At 41.9% G+C, this 23,826-nt stretch overlaps 1 protein-coding gene and 1 long non-coding RNA gene across 3 annotated transcripts in view; one reads left to right on the forward strand and one right to left on the reverse strand.

Moving 5' to 3' along the window:
- Window positions 1-9,946: 9,946 nt before the first annotated feature.
- On the reverse strand, window positions 9,947-19,736 carry LOC102151434. Its single transcript, XR_005358356.1, has 3 exons — window positions 19,328-19,736; window positions 18,752-18,911; window positions 9,947-13,790 (listed from the first exon to the last, which is right to left on the reverse strand). It is a non-coding gene; the product is annotated as an uncharacterized LOC102151434 (long non-coding RNA).
- Window positions 19,737-20,038: 302 nt separating this feature from the next.
- Window positions 20,039-23,826, forward strand: part of RNF145 (ring finger protein 145) — a 56,906-nt gene continuing 53,118 nt past the window's right edge. The window contains exon 1 of one of the 2 annotated variants that reach the window (XM_038534883.1): window positions 20,039-20,166. The gene's annotated coding sequence lies outside the window, so the exon portion shown is untranslated. Of the gene's footprint in view, window positions 20,211-23,826 lie in introns of both variants that reach the window. The other variant, XM_038534882.1, reaches the window with a different exon arrangement.

A 23,826-nucleotide genomic window follows, 5' to 3' on the forward strand; every position in this document is an offset into this window, starting at 1 on the left:
CTCGATATAGCTCCAATTATTCTGTTCTCTTCCCAGGGCCCCATCTGGAACTCTCCTCTCTTTGATTTTCCCATGTTAATCCCTTTTTCCTTTTTTTTTTTTTTTAAGATTTTATTTATTTATTCATGAGAGACACACACAGAGAGAGGCAGAGACACAGGCAGAGGGAGAAGCAGGCTCCATGCAGGGAGCCCGACATGGGACTCGATCCCAGGACTCCAGGATCAGGCCCTGGGCTGAAGGTGGCGCTAAACTGCTGAGCCACTTGGGCTGCCCCCCTTTTTATGACAACTCTGCTCACAAGACAGTTTCTCAGAGAGGCCTTCCTTGAACACCTAATCTAAAGTCCCCTCAATCTCTTTTTTCTTCTAGAGAAAAACTATTAAAAATATAAATAATATATTTTTTTATTTCCGTAAGAGAAGGCTTTGTAGTTTACTGTCGTCAATTCTCACATTTAAGTTAAAATAAGTACAGGGGCGCCTGGCTGGCTCAGTCAGAGGAACCTGTGACTCTTGATCTTAGGGTTGTGAGTTCAAGCTTCATGTTGGGTGTAGAGATTATTTAAAAATAAAATCTTTAAAAATAAAATAAAATACAACTAGGAGTTATTTTCTAATAGCCTCTTTCATGACACCATATTCTTTCCCTTAAAGGCACTATTGTGGGAACTGTCAGTATGCACTTTTTGGTGTCATTGATGGCAGTTTTATGCCCAGAAAAGATTACATATAATTAGTTTGGTTTTAAAAATTAAGACTCCCCTTAAGGTTATAAGATCAAAAATCTATTCAGCCATAAGATTCTAAACTCAAACTAAAAATAATATTCTATTTATAAGTAGACAAGACTTTTAACATTCCCTTTTTAAAAAAAATTTTTTTTTAATTTTTTATTTATTTATGATAGGCACACAGTGAGAGAGAGAGAGAGAGGCAGAGACACAGGCAGAGGGAGAAGCAGGCTCCATGCACCGGAAGCCCGACGTGGGATTCGATCCCGGGTCTCCAGGATCGCGCCCTGGGCCAAAGGCAGGCGCCAAACCGCTGCGCCACCCAGGGATCCCTAAAAAAAATTTTTTTATAGGTAACGCACAATATTACATTAGTTTCAGGTGTACAACTTAGTGATTTGACAAGTTTATACATTATTAACATTTGCTTTTAATGGGGCCTTGATTGGGATCCCTGGGTGGCGCAGCGGTTTAGCGCCTGCCTTTGGCTCAGGGCGCGATCCTGGAGACCCGGGATCGAATCCCACGTCAGGCTCCCGGTGTATGGAGCCTGCTTCTCCCTCTGCCTGTGTCTCTGCCTCTCTCACTCTCTCTGTGTGTGACTATCATAAATAAATAAAAATCTTTAAAAAAAAAAATGGGGCCTTGATTAATGCATGAGCCCATTTACAAACTTAATGTAGTTTCTCAAACATTTAAATTACATTTATAAATTTAATGTAATTTTTTAAGACATTCAATTGCCTAACAAAAATACCTTAAGTAACTGTAATATATCAAACACATAGATATGGTGAATATTAGGTTCTCTTAAACATTTCAGTGCTGTCTTCAAATTTAATAAAATTTTCTTACTGATCGAACTTAAATCACAAGTCTAATCAATTGCTCAATTATATAGTATAAGTTGAAACCACAATGCAATTTTGTTTAATTCATTAAGATGCTAAATTCTCTAAAACATAACAAGTATTCCAAATAGTAAGCATACCCCTATTATTCTTCTAGCCACAAATATATAAATAGATTTGAATTAATCAGTTATCATCATTTACTCCATTATCTTTAGTCTCAATTCTAAATCTTCCTGGAATTAAAATGGACAGACGAAGCAGACAATTATATTAAACCAAACAATTTAGGGTTATTTTTCGAGGAGGAGGGCACTGAAGATACAAGTTGACCCATGGTTTGGCTGGAACTCAGGATTTTGTGTTCTCCCAACACACTACGGGCTATCTGTGTTCATGGTAACCAGGATTCCATAGCCAACAAGGGCCCCATGCCCACTTCCTGAATGCTAGTCAAATTTGAATCTATAGCCTCTCAGGTTGTTTCACTTTATGATTCGATGCATTTAATCTCTTAAATTGTCTGCTAAATTAAATCACTCCTAAATTCTTATTTTTCCTAGTTGGCCAGGCTCCACTGTTTTGATATTTCAATAGTGTCTGATTGGATTTCACCTGTCTCCTCTAGTTTGTACACCTTTATTTAGCAACAGGGATGGATCTCAATCTACACACTCAGTATGTAAAAACTCTAAACTTGTTTTTATATAACTCACCTTCATTGATGATTTGACTCTCCATTCAACCAGGAATTGAAAACAATATTCGGGTCAGTATGCACTGCTTTTCTTCCTGGGGTTTTATCTAGGTGCTAGGGAGCTTAAGTGCCGTGACATTAGGGGAGAGGAATCTGGTCTCTGACAGCCATCCATTCAAGCTAACCTCTGCTGTGAAGTCCCTCATCCCCTCAGTTTCACAGGAACAGTCTACTCTGGCCTCTGTTATCTCCTGGCTCCAGTACAGAGGGCCCTCCTGGCACTGCTCTGCCTTGCTCCTTCCATATACCCAGTAGGGCTGAGACAATCCATTCTGCTCCTCCTGCGCCATACTGAGCTATGGAAAATTCTTTGAAGCCATCTAACATGTAATGTGTGATATGATAAATAAAAAAAATATATATATATACATATATATTTGGTTTTTATTTCTGATTCCTGGCACAGTGCTCCTAGAACTCTACAAATTTCCTGATAGTAGTTAGTGTCTTTTGTCATTCATGACAAGCCCCTTTCCACCACATCTGAATTTATTCTAATGAGATGATTCTTGGCCTTTGGATAGCTTCAGAAGGGGCTGGTCACCAGAGGAACCAACCACATGATTAGAAGATTAGAACTTTCTGCCCCAGTCCCAACCCTGGTCAGAGGAGAGGAGCTGGAGATTGAGTTCAATCACTAATAGCCAATGATTTAATCAACATGCCTCATCATTAAGCTTCAGTAAAATCTCTAGAACAAGGTTTGGGAATCTTCCATTTTAGTAAGCACATTGTTGTGTTGGAAGGTGGTGTGTCTAGAGAGGACATAGAAGCTCTCTGTGTGGGCAGCCTGGATGGCTCAGTGGTTTAGCACTGCCTTCAGCCCAGGGCCTGATCCTGGAAACCTGGGATCAAGTCCCACATTGGGCTCCCTGCCTGGAACCAGCTTCTCCCTCTGCTGTGTTGTGTCTCTGCCTCTCTCTCTCTCTCTGTGTGTGTGTCTCTCATGAATAAATAAATAAAACTTTAAAAAAAAAAAAAAAGCTCTCTGTGCCACTCCCTACATCTTGCCCTATGCATCTCTTTCATTAGCTGTTTCTGAGTTATAGCCTTTATAATAAAACTATAATGGTTAAGTATACAGTAGTTCTTCCCTTATCTGTGGGCTTTTTTTTTCTTTTTTTTTTTGTGTGGCTTTGGTGACCCATAGTCCACTGTGGTGGTGACCACAGTCTGAAAAAAGATGGTCCTCCTCCTGATGCATCATCAAAAGGTTGATAGTAGCTTAAGGCTGTATCACAATGCCTTTGTCATTCATCTCACTTCATCTCTTCACATAGGCATGTTATCATCTCATGTGATCACAAGAAGAATGGTACAGTACAATAAGATATTTTGAGAGAGAAACCACATTTACATAACTTTTTATAGCATATTATTATAATCGTTCTATTTTATTGTTGCTAATTTCTTACTGTGCCTAACTTATAAATCAAATTTTATCATAGGTATGTATGTATAAGAAAAATACAGTATACAAGGGGTTCAGTATTATCTGTTCTTGGAATGAAAACTTTGTGGATGAGAGGGACTACTGTAGTACTTTCCTGAGTTCCTTGAGTCACTCAAGTGAATTATCAAACCTGGGTGGGGAGGGGTCATGGGAATTCCCAAATGTGTAGTCAACTGAGCAGGTGCAAGTAGCTTGGGGACCCAATTTGTGGCTGGCATGTGAAGTAGGGGCATTTTTGTGGGGGTGAGCTCTCCACTTGTGTGTCTGGCTAATTCTAGGTAGTTTGTATTGAAGCTGAATTGGATTGTTGGGGGATTCCTGGGTGGCTCAGTGGTTTAGTGTCTGCCTTTGGCCCAGGGCGTGATCCTGGAGTCCCGGGGTCGAGTCCCACGTGGGGCTCCCAGCATGGAGCCTGCTTCTCCCTCCTCCTGTGTCTCTGCCTCTCTCTCTCTATCATAAATAAATAAATAAATAAATAAATCTTTGAATTGGATTGTTTGATGCCCAGTGAGTATCAAAAAATTAGAGAATTGGTTGTTCTTAGAAAATGACAGAATTACTGTTAACAAAACAATGCTATGCTTCTTTGGAATATTATTGCTCTTTAGATCACTTTGCTTTTCTGCACCAAAGGGAGGCACGGGTAATTCTTTGAGGCTTTGCAGGTCAAGTGCCTAGACCTATCACAAAGCCATTTCTTCTCTGAGGTGGTCAACTTGCTGAGAAGGGGAGGACCGTTCTCCTCTGCTCTCCTGTGCCAAAAACCCATCTTGTATTTATGTCACTCACAGGAGCATGGTGTGGGCAATGAGATAGGATAGAGTCTCCCTTCTCCAGAGATCCAACAGCACCTAAGCTCCAATCACTTGGCTTCTGACCCTCCTCTCCTCCAACCTTTGGAAATGGTAATCTAGTAGACCCAGAAGCCTTTCTGACTCATCAGGTATTATGCTAAATCACTATTCATGCCAGAGTTATATTCTGTGCCTTCTGAAGCCTAGATTTTGAAACTCAAGAGCTAGGATAAGATTCCTGTTAGTTATCTTTGGATTTCACTGTCTCATACCTGAGTTTTTATATACAGAATATTGAGCTGAATGAATGGGTAACGGCCAAAGGGAAACAGATTGTACGAGAGATAAAAGCGACATTGATTAACATCACCAAAATATTAACCCAGCACATACTTTGGCAGTTTGTTTGGCAATTCCAAATGTTTACGGAATATTAATATTTGATGTCAGTCTTCCACTAGATTGTAAACACTGAGGGCAGAGATATGTCTCTGTTGTTTATTATTATATTAAAAAGTACCTAGAATAGTACCTAGCACACAGTAGAAACTCAATAAATATTTGTTGGAAGCATAAACTTAAATCCCTTAGGTTGATATTCAATGTTAAATGAGATGATAAGCTTGCTTTGATAAGCTAATTTTACTTCTGCACCGACCAACTTTCCGTGTCACCTGAAGTAGTATATTTACAGCCTCTGCCACTTATTCAAGACTACCATCAATTTTTTGAATATTTTGTTTTCCTTGCTAAAATGTTTTCTCTCCTCTCTAGTAATCATCTTTTCTCCTTTCAAACTATGTCTTAAAAACAAAACAAAACCCAAAACCTATGCCTTAAAACCGACCTCCAAAGAATCTTCTATGATTAGCCTTATTTGTCTATTCCCTCAGTTTTATTCAGTCCTCCTTTTAAAAATATATATTAAACAGCTGAGTGAAATAAGTCAATTGGAGAAGGACAAACATTATATGCTCTCATTCATTTGGGGAATATAATAGTGAAAGGGAATAGAGGGGAAGGGAGAAGAAATGGGTAGGAAATATCAGAAAGGGAGACAGAACATGGAAGACTCCTAACTCTGGGAAACGAACTAGGGGTGGTGGAAGGGGAGGAGGGCAGGGGGTGGGGGTGACTGGGTGGCGGGCACTGAGGGGGGCACTTAACGGGATGAGCACTGGGTGTTATTCTGTATGTTGGCAAATTGAACACCAATAAAAAATAAATTTATTATTACTATATATATATATATATATATATATTAAACACTTACTGTGTATTAGATACCACTTGAGGCACTGGAGACATAAATTAGAGAAAGTCTTTGTTCAAATAACCAAATACATAATTAAGGCATTTCTAAATAGTAGTGAATGATTTTACTTTTATTTTTTTTATTTTTTAAAAGATTTTATTTATTTATTCATGAGAGATATGGAGAGGCAGAGACACAGGCAGAGAAAGAGGCAGAGAGAGAGAAGGAGGCTCCATGCAGGCAGCCCAACGTGGGACTTGATCCTGGGTCTCCAGGATCATGCCCTGGGCCGAAGTAGGTATCAAACCGCTGAGCCACCCAGGAGTCCCTAGTGAATGCTTTTAAAACACAAATACAGGATGGTGTGTTAGAAAGTGATTGGGGCACAACATTAGGTCAGGATTTAGGAAAGGACTTTTTGAGGAGGTGATGTTTGAGCTGATGGGAGGAAGATGTGAGGTTGAAGCATTTCCAACAGCATTTTTGGCATGAAGATGAACAGGTACAAAGTACCTGGTACAGGCATAAATTATTCCTGGAAAAGCAGGGGTGAGATCATAACTGGAGCTGCATGAGCAAGAAAGTGGTAGGAGTCAAGGTAGAGAGGCAGGCAGTGCCAGATCAAGCAGGGACCTGTAGGCTAAGAACAGGAGTGTGCATTTTATTCTAACTGTAAGCGGGTATTTTGGAGGCTTTGAATCTTGGGCATGTCATGGTCTGATTTATATTTAAAAAAATTCATTTGGTTGTTGGGTTGGCTATACAGACTACAAAAGCAAAAGTAGAAGGACCAGGTAGAAAGTAATTACAGTAATTCAAGAGATGGAACAAGGGTGGTAGTGAAAACGGAGCAGACAGATTGGGGATCTATTCTAGAGGCAAAGCTAATAGGTTTCCTTGGATTTGTTGCAGTGGGAGTGGAGTCTGGGATGGATGTGGAAAGAGCAAAATAAAATTTGATTTCTAGATTTCTTTTTTTATTTGAGCAACTGGGTGTTGGTTGTATCATATACTAAGATGTGGAAGCAGGGAAAGAAAAATTAAGGTGGGAAGGCAGGGGGAGTCAAACTTTCTATTTAGTTCATATCAAAGATGCCTATTAGACATGTAAGCACAGATGTGAAGTTGAAGTTGAATGTATGAACCTGGAGCCCAGTGGAAAGCCAAAGTACATATAGTAGTCAAGAGGAGAGGCTGTGAGCTCAGCTTACCCAGTTTCAAATCCTGGCTCCCTCTCTCTATGTGGGCTTGAACAATTTACTTAACCTCCTTGTGCTTTACTTTCTTCGTCTATACATTGGGGATAAAAATAATATCCCACAAATTTGTTGTGAGGATTAAATTAATACACATAAAGAGCTTACAGTTGGGTCTGGCACGTAGTAAATATCCTATTGGATAATGGTGTTAACTATTATTATTAATATGGGTACAGGTGAGGGCTGGAACATAAATTTGGGAGTCATCAATGGAATCTTAAAACTGTGAGATTAAATGATTTCTCCTCAGGAGACAGTGTATTTAGAGAAGTGAAGGGGCCCTGGGGCAAGCTTTGGGTCCCTGCAATGTTTAGAGCTGAGGTAGTGGAAGGAAAGTAGCCCCAGAAGAGGAGAAAGAGGAGGAGCAGCCAGTTGGTAGGAAGAAAACCAGCAGTGTTAAATAGGGTCCCCCCAAATTCATGTCCATCTGAAATCTCAGAATGTGACCATCTTTGGAAATATGGTTTCTGCACATGCAGTTAGTTAATTCAGATAAGGTCATACTGGATAACAGAGGGCACTGAATCAAATGACTGCTATTCTTATAAGAAGGCCATGTGATGGTAGAGGCAGAGATTGGAGTGATATGTCATCAGTAAGTCGAGGAATGCCAGGGTATCTGGGAGCCACCAGAAGCTGGAAGAGGTGAGTAGTAGTTTTTCCCTGGAACCTTCAGAGGGAACATGGCCCTGCTGATACCTTGATTTGGGACTTCTAGTTTCCAGAACTGTGAGAGAATACATTTCTGTGGTTTTTAGCTTCCCAATTTGTGGTACTTTGTTACAGCAGCCCTACGAATCCAGTGCAGAAATTAAAAACTGGAAGTGTTTCTAGAAAGAAGGTGACAGGCTCTCTGAATGCTACTGGTAGTAGGAGTAGAATAAGATGAGGACTGGCCAGGGACTATTGGAACTGCCTATAAGGAAGTCTTTGATGCTCTTGTTGGGAATGGCTTCAGTGAGGCATTTAGGGGGGACTTCCAAGTGGAGTAGATTAAGGGACAAATGGAGGGTGAAGAAGTTGAGACAGCGGCTATGGACAACTTCTCAGAAAATCTTCAAACTGAAATGGGGGTGATGGTTGCAGGGCATGAAGTTAAGGGATTTTTTTTTTTTAAGATTGCCATCCTAAGCATGTTTGTATGCTAGTGGCAGTTATCCATGAGAGAAGGAAGAGAAGATGATGGTACAGGGAAAAGGAGAATTATTGCAGGTTCTAAGCCCTTGAGACAGCAAGAAAGGCTGCGATCCAGATCGCTAGTGGAGGATGTGACCTTTGACAGGAGCAGGGAACTTTCTCCCACTGGAGGGAAAGAAGGCCCAGAATATTACCACAAAGACTGGTGGATCATAGCGGAAAGATGAGAAATTTGGTTGACTGTGTCCATCTTCTTAGTTACTCACTCAGGTGAAAGTGAGTGTAGGACAGAATGGGTGGTATTAGAGGTTTGAGAAGAAAGCAGAATGAGTCATTCTAGGGAGTTGAGAACAGTCTTACCAGGACAATGCAGTGGGTTTGTGCAACAGTGCTGAAGGCTAAGCTTTGAGATTCATTGCTTATGGAGTTTATCCAGCAGTATCAGCCTCTCAGATGCAGGTGCCAAGCAGATGGTTAAGAAAGTTAAGAACATTTATAAATGAGAAATTTAAATGATACACTATAGAATCTATGCTGGGTAAAGAGAGATGTAGGGGCCTCAGAAGGGTATGTAAAGAGTTTATAGGGTCAGTGGATTGGAAGTTTGAGGCTGAGAAGAATGTGTGAGTATATATATATAAAAGTAAAAAATCAGAATATTTGTAGGAGTAATCAGAGAGAAAGATGCTCAAAATTGAGGTTTTGGAAGTTGATGTAATGACAGTTTAAGATGTAACTCTGAGAGAGTATGGGAAGGAGGCAAAGATCATTTAAGAGAGGGAGTTAAACGAAGAAATGAAGAAGGGTAGAATGAGAAACAGCTGCTTAACAGGCATGGGGTTCTGTTCTGGGGCAATGAAAATGTTTTAGAACTAGGTAGAGGTGGTGTTTGTACAACACTGTGAATATACTAAATGCCACTCAGTCGTTCAGTTTAAAATGGTTAATTTGATGTTATGTGAATTTCACCACAATTTAAAAAAAGAAAAAGAGGGATGCCTGGATGGCTCAGTGGTTGAGCATCTGCCTTTGGCTCAGGCCATGATCCCAGGGTTCTGGGATCAAGTCCTGCATTGGGTTCCCTGCAAGGAGGCTACTTCTCCCTCTGCCTATGTCTCTGCCTCTATCTGTGTATCTCTCATGAATAAATAAATGAAATCTTAAAAAAAAAATAAAAAGAAAACCCCACATGGATTATCTGTTGTTGAAGTCACCAAGAATGAGGACACATTTAATCCTACAAAGAATATATGAAGTGCTTTGGGTAATTATCTTTATCCTAAAAATAAAGGAACTGAGGTATAGAGAGGTTAAGTAACTTGCCCAGTGTCACCTAACTAGTCAAGAGTAAGGCTTAGATTTTTTTTTTTAAGATTTTATTTATTTATTCATGATAGTCACACAGAGAGAGAGAGGCAGAGACACAGGCAAAGGGAGAAGCAGGCTCTACACAGGGAGCCCGACGTGGGACTCGATCCCGGGTCTCCAGGATGGCGCCCTGGGCCAAAGATAGGCACCAAACCGCTGCGCCACCCAGGGATCCCAGTAAGGCTTAGATTTAACTGGAGTTTGAGTTCTAGACTCAGAGATGTGGAGGCTCGTGGGTGGCTCAGTCAATTAAGTGTCCCACTCTTGGTTTTGGCTTAGGTCATGATCTCAGGGTCCTGGGATCGAGCTTGGCATCGTGCTCTGTGGTCAGCAAGGAGTCTGCTTGTCCCTCTCCCTACCCTCTGCTCCTCCCCGTTTGTGCTCTCTCTTTCAAATAAATACAAATCTTAAAAAAAAATTAAAAATAGACTCAGAAATGTGACTCTGTGTTACTTTTTCTGGCATGGCTAGTCTGACATGAAGCAGGGTACAATGTGATAATTCATGTGAACCACTGACAGAGCCTAGAACACAGTAAATAACCAATAACTATTAAACTCTCTTGCACAAACTCCTCAGTATTGCTTCATTTCCTTTGAAGTCCAGAGTCCTTAGCATGGCATAGAAAGTCTTTGCTGAGCTCCTGAACAGAGCCCAGTTTACTTCATCAATCCTTGTATTCCCTCTGTAAATCTTAGATCCAGTCATAATTGTATTGCTTTTCATTTCTTACATGTACTTTACACTCTGGGGGGGTATCTGCTTTTGTTACATACTAGCCCTTAATATTTTTATTCAGAAAATTTATTTTATTTTTCCTGCCCTCCAATGCAAACTTGGACAGATCCCAAGACTTCTTAATGAGCAGTCCTACTCACTCTAAGTTACAGATCTAATTTGGTAATTAGAATGTGTCCACTCAAGAGATTAATTAAATGCTTCAATCTCCCTTCAAACAGTGAGAGTTCTCTCCATATGTGAAGTGGTAGACTTCTGCTCTGTCCCCACTTCCTTCCTTCCTGTGTACCAGCAGCTGCATCAGACCCCACCTGGGTGAAAGCTGCCCAAAGCAGGACAAGTCAAGAATGGGGAAGTTCATACTTGTTAGTAGCCTTCAAACTCTCTGAATCTGGCAGGTGGCTAAACTTGAATCTTTCTCTCCTGGTGCCTAGTGCACATCTCTCTCTCTCTCTCTCTCTCTCTCTCTCTTTTTAATAGAGGCTGATTGAGAAAGATATATGGACAATACAACTGAAAAATATCACTGACTTGCTAATGGCTCAGGATGCTAGTCATGAAGTGACTTAGATGGAGGACCTGGTTCCAAGAGTGCTTAGGCTATTTCCATACTGGTTACTAGTTACTTTGTATAATCTGAACAATTAGTACCAGATTGCTACTGGTATATAAACTAGGAGAAGCTAGCTCACTTTTTATAACAGATCAACTAAAGCATGAAGCTGGTGACCCTCCGTGAGTTGTTTGAAGATTTCTTAATTATGGTATCAATGACCTGGATGGATGTACCTTTATTCTAGGCAGTCACATGTGACTCTCAAAATTGGATTTTTATCTCTATCCAATTTCTTATTGTCAGGGCCCTCTGCCCTTCTATTTAGTCCTACTGTAAAAGGCCCCAGACAATTGGGGTCAGCCTGCCCTGTTTCCCATGTGGTGCACATTTGCTCCATGGGAAACACCCACATACCTCTTACTTCCTTTGACAAACTCTAGCAATGATCATCCATCCCAAGACAGCCACAGGTTGCTTTCACTCTCTCAGGTGGACATCAAGCACCAGCCCTTTGCAGGGAACACATTTCAAACTCTGTGAATGGTCTCATGGAAGATCTCATCACTATTAGACCAGAGGAGAAGGAGGCAGTATCCCCCATGATGTCTCATTTGCTTGGCAGTACTGACAGCAACAGCTGTCTCCAAAGAAACTTTTCTCAAATCCTTTCTTTACTCACACTTTTACAGCATTTAATAACCTTATCTGGCTAAATGGGTCCAGGAGTCTTAGAACTAGTTTGCTCACATTCCTTTTGTAAATTATGCCCATAGGAGAATTTGCTTCACACCCATGCTGACATCTGATTCTATTGTTTTGGCACCTCATTTAACACTGAGGCAAGAAGTGTTCCACGTAAACATCCTTTCTGAAATGTGTATATAAAATGTGTGCTCTTACCCTCTTTGCCTCACTCTGTAGTCACACCAGCTGATTCCTACCTATTTTTAACACTTAGAATGCCTTTCCCTTTCTTCCAGCCCATGACCCCACAGAATGGGTGAATCCATCCCATTTGTGTTTCCATGGTAACTTCTGCCCACCTTAGCATAACTAGTCCATTTCACTTTACATTAAAACATTTAATATGTCTGTCTGCAAACCCAAGGGATTGGAAGTTCTTGGGGACAGGGATTCTCTTGAGATTTACCGTTACATATTCAAAGACTAACACAAAATGTAAATTACCATTAGCAGTAGCGTCAAAAACATAAAATATCTAAGAATTAATGTAACAAAAGATAATGTAAGACCTCCATGTTGAAAACTAGAAATCTCAACTAGATCTTAGGTAATTTAACAAGCACAAATTCCAAATTTGATTCCAAAATTGATAAAGAAATGCAAAGAGCCAAGATTCTCTTGAAGAAAACAAAATAAAACGAAGCTCAGGGGAGAGGACTTGCTCTACCACCTATCAAGACTTCTTATTTAGATTCAGTAATTGAAACAGTTTGGTATCTACCAAAGACAGAAGAGCCAGTGGGATGAAATAGTTCAGAAACAGACCTACTCAAATACACATATCTGACTTGGGATGGCACTGTGGAGCAGGCGGGAAATAGGCTTAAAAGAAGCACTAAACATTTAAAAAATATTAAATTAAGGATTTATGTTCATTAAAAACACCATTTAAAGAATGAAAGGGAAGTTATGGAACAAGAGAAGATTTTTTCAGTGTAGATAATTGACAAAGAGCTTGCATTCAGAATATAAAGGATTATAAAACAACTTTTATATAAAACAATATAAAGGAAGACAAACAACCCAGGAGAAAATTGGGCAAGAGCCTTGAACAATTATACAAGAGGAAGTCTGAAAGGCTAGTAAACATATGAAAAGGTACTCACCCTCATCAGCAATTGGGGAAATGCAAGTTAAAAACCCCAGGAGAATGGTTAAAATTTAAAAGCTGACAATGTCAATTGTAGGCTGAAATATAGAGCAATAGGACTCTGAGGGATTGGTGTTGGGAGTGTAAATTGGTGCAAACACCTCTGAAGACAATTTGGAGTTACCTAAGAATGTTGAATACCTGCAGACTATGGCCCAGCAATGCACTTCTAAGAAAATGTGTGCCTGTGTGCACTGGGAGACAAGTGTAAAAATGTTGATGGCATAATTTGTAGTAGCCCCAAACTGGGATTTGGGTGTTCATGAACCCAAATGTTCATACATAGCAGAATGAATAAATAAATAATGTTCTCTCCATGTGATAGAATTCTATACCACAATGAAAATGACTGAACTGCAGTTTCACATAAGAAAATAATTGACTCTCAAACACAATGTTAAGCAAAAAAAGCTGGTCACCAAAGAATATATACTGTATAATTCCATGTATATAAAATTCAAGTACAGGCAAAACTAAACAACATTTGGAGATTCATACTTAGGTGGTTAAACAAAGATAAGGAAGTGACTATATTAAAGTCAGAGAAATGGTTACCTTTGTGGTGAGATAGTTGTGATGGGAAAGAGTATTGGGGATTTTCTGGGGTATTAACAAGCTTCTATTTCTGGAGAGTAGTTAAATAGTTGAGTTTTATAACAATTTGTTAAGTTGTACAATTGTGTTTCTACCTCTCATTTTTTTTAAGTTACATCCTATGTTTATAACAGCATATTACTCTAACAAATTAAAAGGATCAAATGCCTTAGGACTTTCTTAACTGCAAACAGCAGAAAACACAACCTGTCTAAGCAAAAAAAGGTAATTTATTGACGAATGTAGTTAAGAACAGGAGGTGGACATGCTGGCTTTGGATGGAGCTTAGAACAGGACTCATACACTGGGACCAGATCCTGGTTTCTTTTTATGTTCTTTTACCTGCTTTGAGTCATTTTCAAGTTCTTACCTTTTAGATCCAAGATGACTACCTGTAGTCCCTGAAATTATAAGATTCCTTTTTTAGATTAAGCAGGAAAGAGAAACTTTGTTCTTTCAATAGTTGAATCCAAAGCTCTGGTGTTGTGTTGCCCTGATTCTCAGGTCATGGGTCCTTCTCTGGACTAACCATGTTGGGAGATAGGATAAACTGATTAATACACCAATAGACTACATGGCTAGAATGTGCAAGATTGTATTAAAAAGGGAATAATGGAGGGATCCCTGGGTGGTGCAGTGGTTTGGCGCCTGCCTTTGGCCCAGGGCGCGATCCTGGAGACCCGGGATCGAATCCCACGTCGGGATCCCGGTGCATGGAGCCTGCTTCTCCCTCTGCCTGTGTCTCTGCCTCTCTCTCTCTCTCTGTGTGACTATCATAAATAAATTAAAAAAAAAAAAAAAAGGGAATAATGGGTATGGGGAAGCAACTAACAAATGTCTATGACAATATCCATTTATTCAGCTGAATATCATCATGCAGCACACAATTTTGTATTACTACCCATCCCAGTCTCAATCAGAATCAATACAGATAAAGTGGGTGGGATAGAGGTCCGCCAGAAGAGCTTAAATCTAAAAACAATGGCAACAATACATTTTCCACCTTGCTGATATGTTAGAGATTCAAAACAGGCACAAGCACTCAGATTGATTAAAAGCAAAGCTGTTTTGTAAGGCATAACAATTTAAGGCAATGAGTGAAACTTGATTGGGTCTTGGGTTAGGAAAAAAGTTACCTGTAAAACATATTTCAGGGAGAACTGTGATAGTAAACGGTAAAAGTAGTAGGGAATTAGTAAAAGATTAGGGAATTATAATTCATTTTCTTAGGTGTGGTAAGGTCATTTGATAATATTAGAGAAAGCTTCAGAAGAAGCAGGCTGGAGTACTGAGGGGTACAGTGTGTTGATGTCTGCAACTTATTCTCAAAGAGCTTAACACACAACACACACATATAAAGCAAATATTTAAAACTTTAACAATTGTTGAATCTAGATGGTGAGTATATGAGTGATGATCGCAATTAAAAAAATCTTATGTATCTTTGAAACTCTTTAAGATAAAAAAACTGGGGAAATAAAAAATATTTTGGGGAAAATCTGAAAAATCCAAACCAAACAACAATGTATTTTGTCCTCCTGTCTCAGGCATTAGGTCTAAAGGAAGAAGAAAAAGATAAATTTAGGGGCAAATTTAGGAGCACCTGGGTGGTTCAGTTGGTTAAACATCTGCCTTTGGCGCAGGTCATGATCCCAGGGTCCTCGGATTGAGCCCTGGGGACTCCCAGCTCAGCAGGGAGTCTGCTTTTCCCTCTGCCCCTTCCTCTGCTTGTGCTCTTTCTCTCTCAAATAAGTAAATAAAATCTTTTTTAAAAAGATAAATTTAGGGCAGCCCGGGTGGCTCAGTGGTTTAGGGCCGCCTTCGGCCCAGGGCCTGATCCTGGAAACCCGGGATCGAGTCCCACGTCGGGCCCCCTGCATGGAGCCTACTTCTCCCTCTGCCTGTATCTCTGCTTCTCTCTCTCTCTCTTGCTCTGTCTCTCATGAGTAAATAAAATCTTTAAAATAAAAAGATAAATTTATTTTTAAATTAAAACTATATAAGTTCTATTGCTTTTCCAATTATCCACGAAAAATATTTATTTGCACCAATTGTGTGTATGTATTTCTTATTGTTTAAAGGAAATTATAATTTTATCTCTGATTTTAGTACAGAATAAGTGTTGCTGGGACGCCTGGGTGGCTCAGTGGTTGGGTGTCTGCCTTTGGCCCAGGGCGTGATCCTGAGTCTCGGGATCGAGTCCCGTGTCGGGCTCCCTGTGTGGAGCCTACTTCTTCTCCTTCTGCCTGTGTCTCTGCCTCTGTGTGTGTGTCTCTCACTAATAAATAAATTTAAAAAAATCTTAAAAAAAAAAATGTTGCCAATCAGATACCAAAGACAGAGGGAATAACATATATTGAGGACTTATTTTGTACCAGGAATACTAGCATATATTGTTTTATTTATTATTATAATCCTGTAAAATAGATACTGTCATTATCCCTATTTTACAGAGGACAAATGGAGATGTTTATAAATTATGAACATCTGGCACAGGGTCCCATATTTAACAGGTAAGGGTATCTGAATCTAAGAGAGTTCTTTCCTCATATACTGCTGGTGGGAATGTAAAATGGAGCAGCCACTTTGGAAAACAGGTAAACACAGAGTTACTATATGACCAGGTAATTCAATTCTATTCTAAGTATATACTCAAGACACACGAAAACATGTGTCTACACAAAAGTCTACACAAAAGTTTGTATATGATACTAATGATTATAGTAGCACTATTCATAAGAGCCAAAATATGGAAACCACCCAAATATCTATCAACTGATGAATGGCTAGACAAAATGTGATATAGCCATACAAAGGAATGTTATTTGGCAATATAAAGAAATTAAATAACTCTCCATGCTACAACATGGAGGGACCTCGAAAACATGTTGCTAAGGGAAATAAGGCAGACAGAAAAGACCACATCTTGTATGACTTAATTTATATAAAATGTCCAGAATAAGCAAATCTGTAAGACACAGAAGGATTAGCAGGTGCCTAAGGCTGGAGGGAAAGAGAGTTTTTGTATTTTGGTTTTTTTTTTTGGAAAGGAGATGGTGATGAAAATGTACTAAGTTGATTGCGTGATGGTTTCACAACTCTATGATAATCTACTAAAAACCACTAAGTCGCACACTTTAGAAGTGTATCGTGTGGTACATGAATTCTATTTCAATTATATCTAAAAAAGAGTTAATTTCTCTTTACTGAACCATGTTGCCTAAGAAGACTACAGTTTTCCTCTTAGAATTGACTTTCAAAATCAAATCATGAGGGTAGTCAGGTTGAATTAAATTTTATATATCATTTAGACTCTTCTACTCAAGAAAGTTAATTATTTTGGAATTAAAGAAAACCTCATGGTGCGCCTAGGAATAAAATGAGTAAATAAACTGAATATATGATAAGCCTCCTTTCCCCTGTATTTCCAGTGTTGGCTATCTGAGTTTTTTGGATTTGGGCCCCATTATCTGAAGTCTGTTATATGAGCTCTTTTTTTTTTTTTAAAGATTTTATTTTTTATTCTTTTTTTTTATTTTTATTTATTTATGAGAGAGAGAGAGAGAGAGAGAGAGAGAAGGGCAGAGACACAGGCAGAGAGAGAAGCAGGCTCCATGCACCGGGAGCCCGACGTGGGATTCGATTCTGGGTCTCCAGGATCGCGCCCTGGGCCAAAGGCAGGCGCCAAACCGCTGCGCCACCCAGGGATCCCTGTTATATGAGCTCTTATCTCTGGATCCAGAAGGCATAGTGAATTGGCTATCAATTATCTGCAGATTTGTAACAGAGGACAATTTCTATGGGATTATTAGCAATAGTTTTTTTTTTTTAAGATTTTATTTATTTATTCATAGAGACAGAGAGAGAGAGAGAGGCAGAGACATAGGCAGAGGGAGAAGCAGGCACCATACGGAGAGCCTGATGTGGGACTCGATCCGGGTCTCCAGGATCACGCCCCGGGCTGCAGGCGGCGCTAAACCACTGCGCCACCAGGGCTGCCCAATAGTTGGTTTTATAAGGCATTCAAACATTAGTCTTCTGGAATAACTAGGGCTGTAACAAACATGCACTTTTCCAAACTTAGAGAACAGGAGAATAACCTTTGGAGTCCACAGTCTCCCATTCCACCATCATACACATTCCACTTCTTTCTTTCTAGCCCTGAAGATAATTCCTTTTATGGCCAGGTTGTAGCATTTGGGCATTTTCTTAAGCCTGGTTCCAGGTACTTACAAGTTTTACTCTTGACCTTTGCTGTTTTGGGTGAGTTGGGTGCCTCTAGCAAGTCGTTTCTACACTGCACTTTTTATTTGGGCCATCTTCGGCAATCTTCTCTATAGCCCCACCCCCAGTTCTTCTCTCTGTTTTTTTTTCTTTCTAGTTTCATTCAGTTACCTGCATCTGGCAATGTGGAGCTTTCCCAAAACTGGATTAGCAGCAATATAATAGCAGTAACCCTTTCATTACCAGAGTAATTTTCTTTACTTGTTTTGAGCTTTAGCATTTATAGGCAGCTACTGTAAAATTCAAAGGTGAAAAAGACATGTGACTTTTTCCTGCTTTTACAAGTCTGGAGTACTTATTATTAGTGAGGGTTATAGGATTTCGAAGCCTTTTTTTTTTTTTTCCTTTAAAAAGGAAATGTGAGAGCTGAGGTAAGCTTCTCCTCCATTTAAACAAAACACAAATCTGGTAACAATATTAAAGGAAAATTTCAAGATTCTGCAATTTACCCTAAAAGAATAAATAAATCCAATTAGAATTTAAGGTCATATAGATTTCGACTTTTTGCAATGCTTCTGACCTTAGATTTTTTTGCCTGAGTCAGTAGTAAGGTTGTTAAAGTGAGGAGGAAACCAAAGAATAAAGCTTTGCTTTCTTGGGCACTTTTCTATTCTAGTCATTAGTCATGTGGCCTCTAATTTCTTACCAGACTATATATAAAAAGACTCATAAAACTGCTGCTCTATCATGTATCAGGCTTGGTTATTCCAAAGTAGTCTAAGGCACCAGGATGAAAGGTGTCTATGGAAAGTTATGAACACACTTCCCAGAAATTTTTAAAACTTCATTTCTATAGAGCTATCAAACTAGTGGAAAGAAAGTTCCTCTAAATCTGACTGAATGATATGTCCAGGAATTATATTTGCTAAAGGTGGAGCTTGCTTTTACAATTTTAGCAAGATACAAAGGTTGTGAGGACTTGGAGGTTTTACTATTTAAAGTACAGAAGACAGACTTGAATTTCCAAGGGGGGCCCCCAACAAAGAAATCTAGACTGGAGTAGGTTAATTTCTCTGGTCCATGCAGAAGTGGAGGTTTCACAATTCCAGTATGATCTAGTATAGTTGCAACATCTTACCTACTACTGGGTGTGTATTTTCAGTGTACATACGGCGCTGCCAACATCAAAGGCCAGACTGGTTTCTAGTAGCTACTGGATCTCCATCTCCAGGAACTCACCAAAGACACAGCAAGGAACAGTGTTTTTTTGTTTGTTTGTTTGTTGTTTTTTTTTCTCCCTGGGGAAAAAGGAGGCAGATGGGGTGAGGGATTTGTGGAGAGTCGTGAGGCCCTAGAAAAACCGGGGAACGAGGAGTCCAGCAAAGCTTAGAAGCCTAGCAACATTCTTGTTTTGTTCTGCGCACACACGACGTGCCTCAGGCTTTGTTTTGGGAAGTGGGGAACAGTTTCTGCCCTAAAAGGTGTTAACATTTAGAGTAGGAAGGCTGGTCAGTTGGGGAGAAAACAACCGAGCCTCCTTGACCTTGGGAACGGGGTGTATACACTAATCTCTGTTTTGACCCTTGAACCAAACGAAACAAATACCATTTAATTTCATACAATAAAATTCCTTGAACAAATTCTTTAAACCAAGGGGCGGAAATTTAAAATCAAGGGATAACCCGTGAACGTCTTCAGTGGTGCATCCACTCACTTATTCGACAGGGGCGTAAGGAGCCCCAGTTGTGTGCTAGGCATTGCTGAGCCATCTCAGACTTGGTTCCCGACGCCATGGAGTTGACAGTCCAGCCCAGTCAGCGAGGGAGTTAAAAAAAAATTCCAGCATCGTTGCTACTGCGGTTGCACGGTGAGGATCAGCCCCTCCAGTCCTCCCACGTGGTCCCGGCAGGTGAGTGTGGGTGCGAGCGCGTGCGGCTCCGGTGTCGGGGAGTGTGAGAGCACACGTGTGTCAGAATGGCGCGTGTCACAGTGCGCGTGCAGGTGTCGGCGTGGTGCGCGTCTCCATAGCTGCCTGAGCCCGGCCGCGTGGGCCGCGTGTCTCCCGCCCACGTACCGGAGGCGGCGCGGGAAGCCCCGGGCCGGTGCGATTGTGAGTGAGCGCGGGAGCGCGCGCCGGCGCGTGCGCGTGCGCGTGCGCGTGCGCGGTCGGGGGAGGGGGCGGGGCGCGGCGCGCGCAGGCGCAGAGCGCGAGAGCGGACCGCGGCCGCCGCAGAGCGCCGGGGGCGGGAGGAGCGAGCGCAGTAGGCCATGGCTGCCGCCGGCTGCTGAGGGGCTCGGCCCGCAGCGCCTGCTGCCGCGGACGATGGTGACCGCACGGGTCGGGCCGCTGCCGCCGCCGCTGCCGCCGCCTCCCAAGACGCTGCAACCAAGGCCCGGCGCCGAAGAACCGCCGCTGTGAGCCGCGCGCCCCGGCCCCCGCCGCCGCCGCCGCCGCCCGAGGAGAACGGGAGGGCGGGCGAGAGAGCCGGGGAGCTGCGGAGCCCGCCTGCCCGCCGGCGGCTCGCCCCGCGGGGAGGGAGGCCACAGCCCGAGGTGACCGAGCCGTCCGCGCCGCCGGCCCCCCGGCCCCCGGCCAGGTCTGGTCGCGGCGCGTCCCCGCCCCCCTCCCCTCTCCCCTCCCCCCTCCTCCCGCCGCCCTTCCCCCAAGCCCTCCGCCCGCTCCTTCCTCTTCTCCCCCTTCGCCCCTGCCCGGGTTCGTCTCCCTACTTCCTCCCGGCGTCGGCGACGTGCCCGCCGCGCCCCCTCCCCGCCGGCCCGCTCCCACTCGGTCCTCGGCTCCCGGACCCCGCCGAGGCCCCTCCGCCAGCCCCCGCGCGCTGGGCGCCGCCTTCCCGACTCCCCACCCTCCTGGAGGCATCCCTCACCTCCCCGCGGCGTCCCAGCGATGCCCCCTCTCAGCTCTGCCCCATCGCCTCCCCAGGACCCCGTTTCGAGGCTATGTCTGAGCCCCTTCGGGAGCTGCCTCTTTCCTAGCTGCTGCTTTCCAGCGCCTTTTTTGCAGTTCCACTTCCAACTTCCCCTCTTTTGCGTCTTTGTCCACTTTGCTTCCAAGCTTTCCCTCCCATTTTTCTTTTGACTTCTCCTTCTTTGGTCCACGCAGGCCCCAAACTCAGTCTCCTCCTTCCTCCTCTTATGCGGTTTGAGGGTGTTTGGGGGCGCAGAGAGGCCTGCCAAGCCATCCTTCGAATGGGGGCCCATTTGCTCTCCATCCCATCTGTCCTTTTTTACCGTGAGAGCGCTCCCCATCCCTTCCTTTTTGTCCCCATCGTTTCCTCTCTCGCCTGCCATCCCTTCTCCAGCCTACTCCTGTTCTGCTTTTTCTACCCGAGACCCTTGCCCTCCCTTTAGGACGGAGACCCCTTCCTGCTCGGGGATGATGAACTTCTCCCGCATCTTTCTTTGGAAGCTTTTTGGTGCGTGGCGCCGCGGGACCAGCACCCTTGGCCAGACAAGAGGGGAGCTCCCTGGCACGGGCCTCTCTACTGGCAGAGTTTTTGCGAACGTAATCTCCTAGCCCCGCGGCGGCAGCGGCCCTGCTGCTGCGCTGCCTGCTTTGCGTCGAGCTGGGTTGGGGTTACTATAGTTCAAACGCAGCTGAGATCAGCAGGCGGGGTGGGGGAGGAGGTGCGGGGAGAGAGGAAGGGGGCTTTGCAGTGAGAAGGCATCAAAGATTAATGGATGGCTTTGCATCGCAGTCTGCAGTAAACAGGAAACTAGTTTGAAAGGAGAGGACTGTGTGTCTTTTTATTTTTTAAAATACGGACCGTGCCGTTCTACTGAATCTTGAATCCTGCCCAAAGGATGAGCTGTCGGTGCTGCAGTCGTGACCCAGGCTGAGGGCCCAATGGCAGGCAGAGAGAGCAGTTTTTATCCCCTCAAGTGTTGAAAGATGGTCCGGTTATTCAGAGTGGACTCCATGTCTTTGCCACTTGGGAGATATCGAGAAATCACAGAATTGCTAGTAGTTTATGTGGAAATCATACATGCAAAGTTAGCTAGGAATAGTGTGGGAGTGGGGAGGACCAGCTATATTTAAAACATGTGCCAATGCTTATGTAAGAAATGCGTTCTCCTCCCGGGTATCTCAGTTTTGAGCTGAGTTTACCTACGATTTTAGGTTCTAGTTTTGCCTCTGATATTTGCAGGGCTCACCATCCTAACATACGGACAACCAGAAAAACCTTTCTAGATATCGGTTTTAGCCGATGGTGGAATTTTTTCCCCCATTGGATTGGACAAAGAAAAATGATGATTTTTAAATTTTGGTGGGAGAAAAAAGTGTAGAAAGTTTCAGCCTTAAATTTTCTATTGTACTGAATTTAAAATTTGGTCCTACAGCTTTCTGATTTTTGCCTTTTTTTTTTTTTTAAAGACGTTTTATCTAGGAGATGTGAATACCCTTTTTTTTTTTTTTGGTAAGATCAGATTTTGTGTTTCTTAACATAATTTTTCAACAAACTATGACTTAAAGAAGTGTATGATTTCTGAATTGTTCAAGATGATTTGTTTGATTTCTTCATATTCAAAACCAAAATGCAGTGTTTTCAGGAATGTGTAGAATGAGACTCCTGTGTTTCCTAACCCACAAATATGAATGGTGAACTGTGCAACGTTATACTTGTACAGGACATTACTGTGTAAGTGGTGCTTGCTGCTTCCAAGTCTGGGAAAGTCATTTAATGAAATCATTGTGGTCCTGTTTTTGGTTAGCATTTGTTGAGTCTTTTTTTGCTGATTTTGGAAAGGTTTTTTTTAAAAACTGTTCCACTGTAAAACATCTTTAAGTTTGAGTCACATTTAGTTTATATTACTTGCTGAGACATAGTTTTTGCATATTACTTTCCAAGTTCTTCTAACGTATCAAGGAGGCAATATAAAAATCTTTCATGGAGGAGAAAATTTGTTAACTGTACAAGGCAGGAAATAACGTATATTTGGCTTTAGGAGAGTAAGGACTTTAAATTTTCGTTCAGTTCCTCTGCTTATTTGTGAGGATTATTTGATACTGTTTTGATTTTAAGAGAATTTTAAGCTTCCTCTGACTTGGAATATGCTCATTAGCTCTGATAATAAATCTCAGAAAAAGATAAATTAGGCTTGAACCAAGCATCATAGAAGTATAATAATCTTTTTCCCCCAGGAGATAAATCTCCACTTTTACTTCATGCTTTTAATAGTGTGGTTTGGCAAACATGAGTGATTCAGTGATTTTATTTTATTTATTTTTTTAAAGATTTATTTTATTTATTAGAGCTGAGCAGAGGGGCAGAGGAAGAGGCAGAGAGAGAATCTGAAGCAGACTCCCCATGGAGTGGGGAACCCTGAGACAAGGCTCCATGCTGGGCTCCATCTCAGAGCCCTGAGATCATGACCTGAGCCAAAACAAAGAGTCAGACACTTAACCAACTGAGCCACTCAGGCGCCCTATTTCAGTGATTTTAAACAAGATAAATGTTTCCACATTTTGTTTAGACGATATTTTAAATTGTGTGTGGTGCCGGATTGTAGTGTGCGGTATTTATTTGTGATGGTGATCACCCAATCATGTGGTACTTACACTTTAGAAAGATTCAAAATTATCAAGTGTTAGCGGGGGGGGGGGGGGGGGGGGGGGGGTTATTTTTTTTCCCACAGCTTTTGTGGGTAGCATTTTAGATTTTTTTTTTTTTTTAAGTAGGCTCAATGTCTAATGTGGGGCTTGAACTCACGAACCTGAAATCGAGACTTGAGCTGAAATCCTGTGGGATGCTTAATTGACTGAGACTGAGCCACCCAGGTGCCCTTTGTAGGTACCATTTTAGATTTGGTTTTCCATATATTGAATTTGTCCAAATACAGGGCCCGCTTGCTAATGACTTGCTAAAATACCACTCACATACAGAAATAAATGTTTACTGAACAGTAGAATTTTTTTTTTAAAGATTTTATTTATTCATGAGAGATACACAGAGAGAGAGTAAGAGAGAGAGAGGCAGAGACATAAGCAGAGAGAGAAGCAGGCTCCATGCAGGGAGCTGGATGTGGGACTCCAGGATCACGCCTTGGGCAGAAGGCAGGGGTTCAACTGCTGAGCCACCCAGGAGTCCCTAGAGTTGTTATTAAGTGGGCATATTTCATTCTATCCAAGGTCCTTCTTAATTCAGACATTTGAATCTTGGGTTTACTATGAAGTAGAATTTGGGGATCAGTCTT

Source organism: Canis lupus, chromosome 4 (genome assembly GCF_011100685.1).
Source record: "Canis lupus familiaris isolate Mischka breed German Shepherd chromosome 4, alternate assembly UU_Cfam_GSD_1.0, whole genome shotgun sequence".
In the NCBI taxonomy this organism is placed as follows: domain Eukaryota; kingdom Metazoa; phylum Chordata; class Mammalia; order Carnivora; family Canidae; genus Canis; species Canis lupus.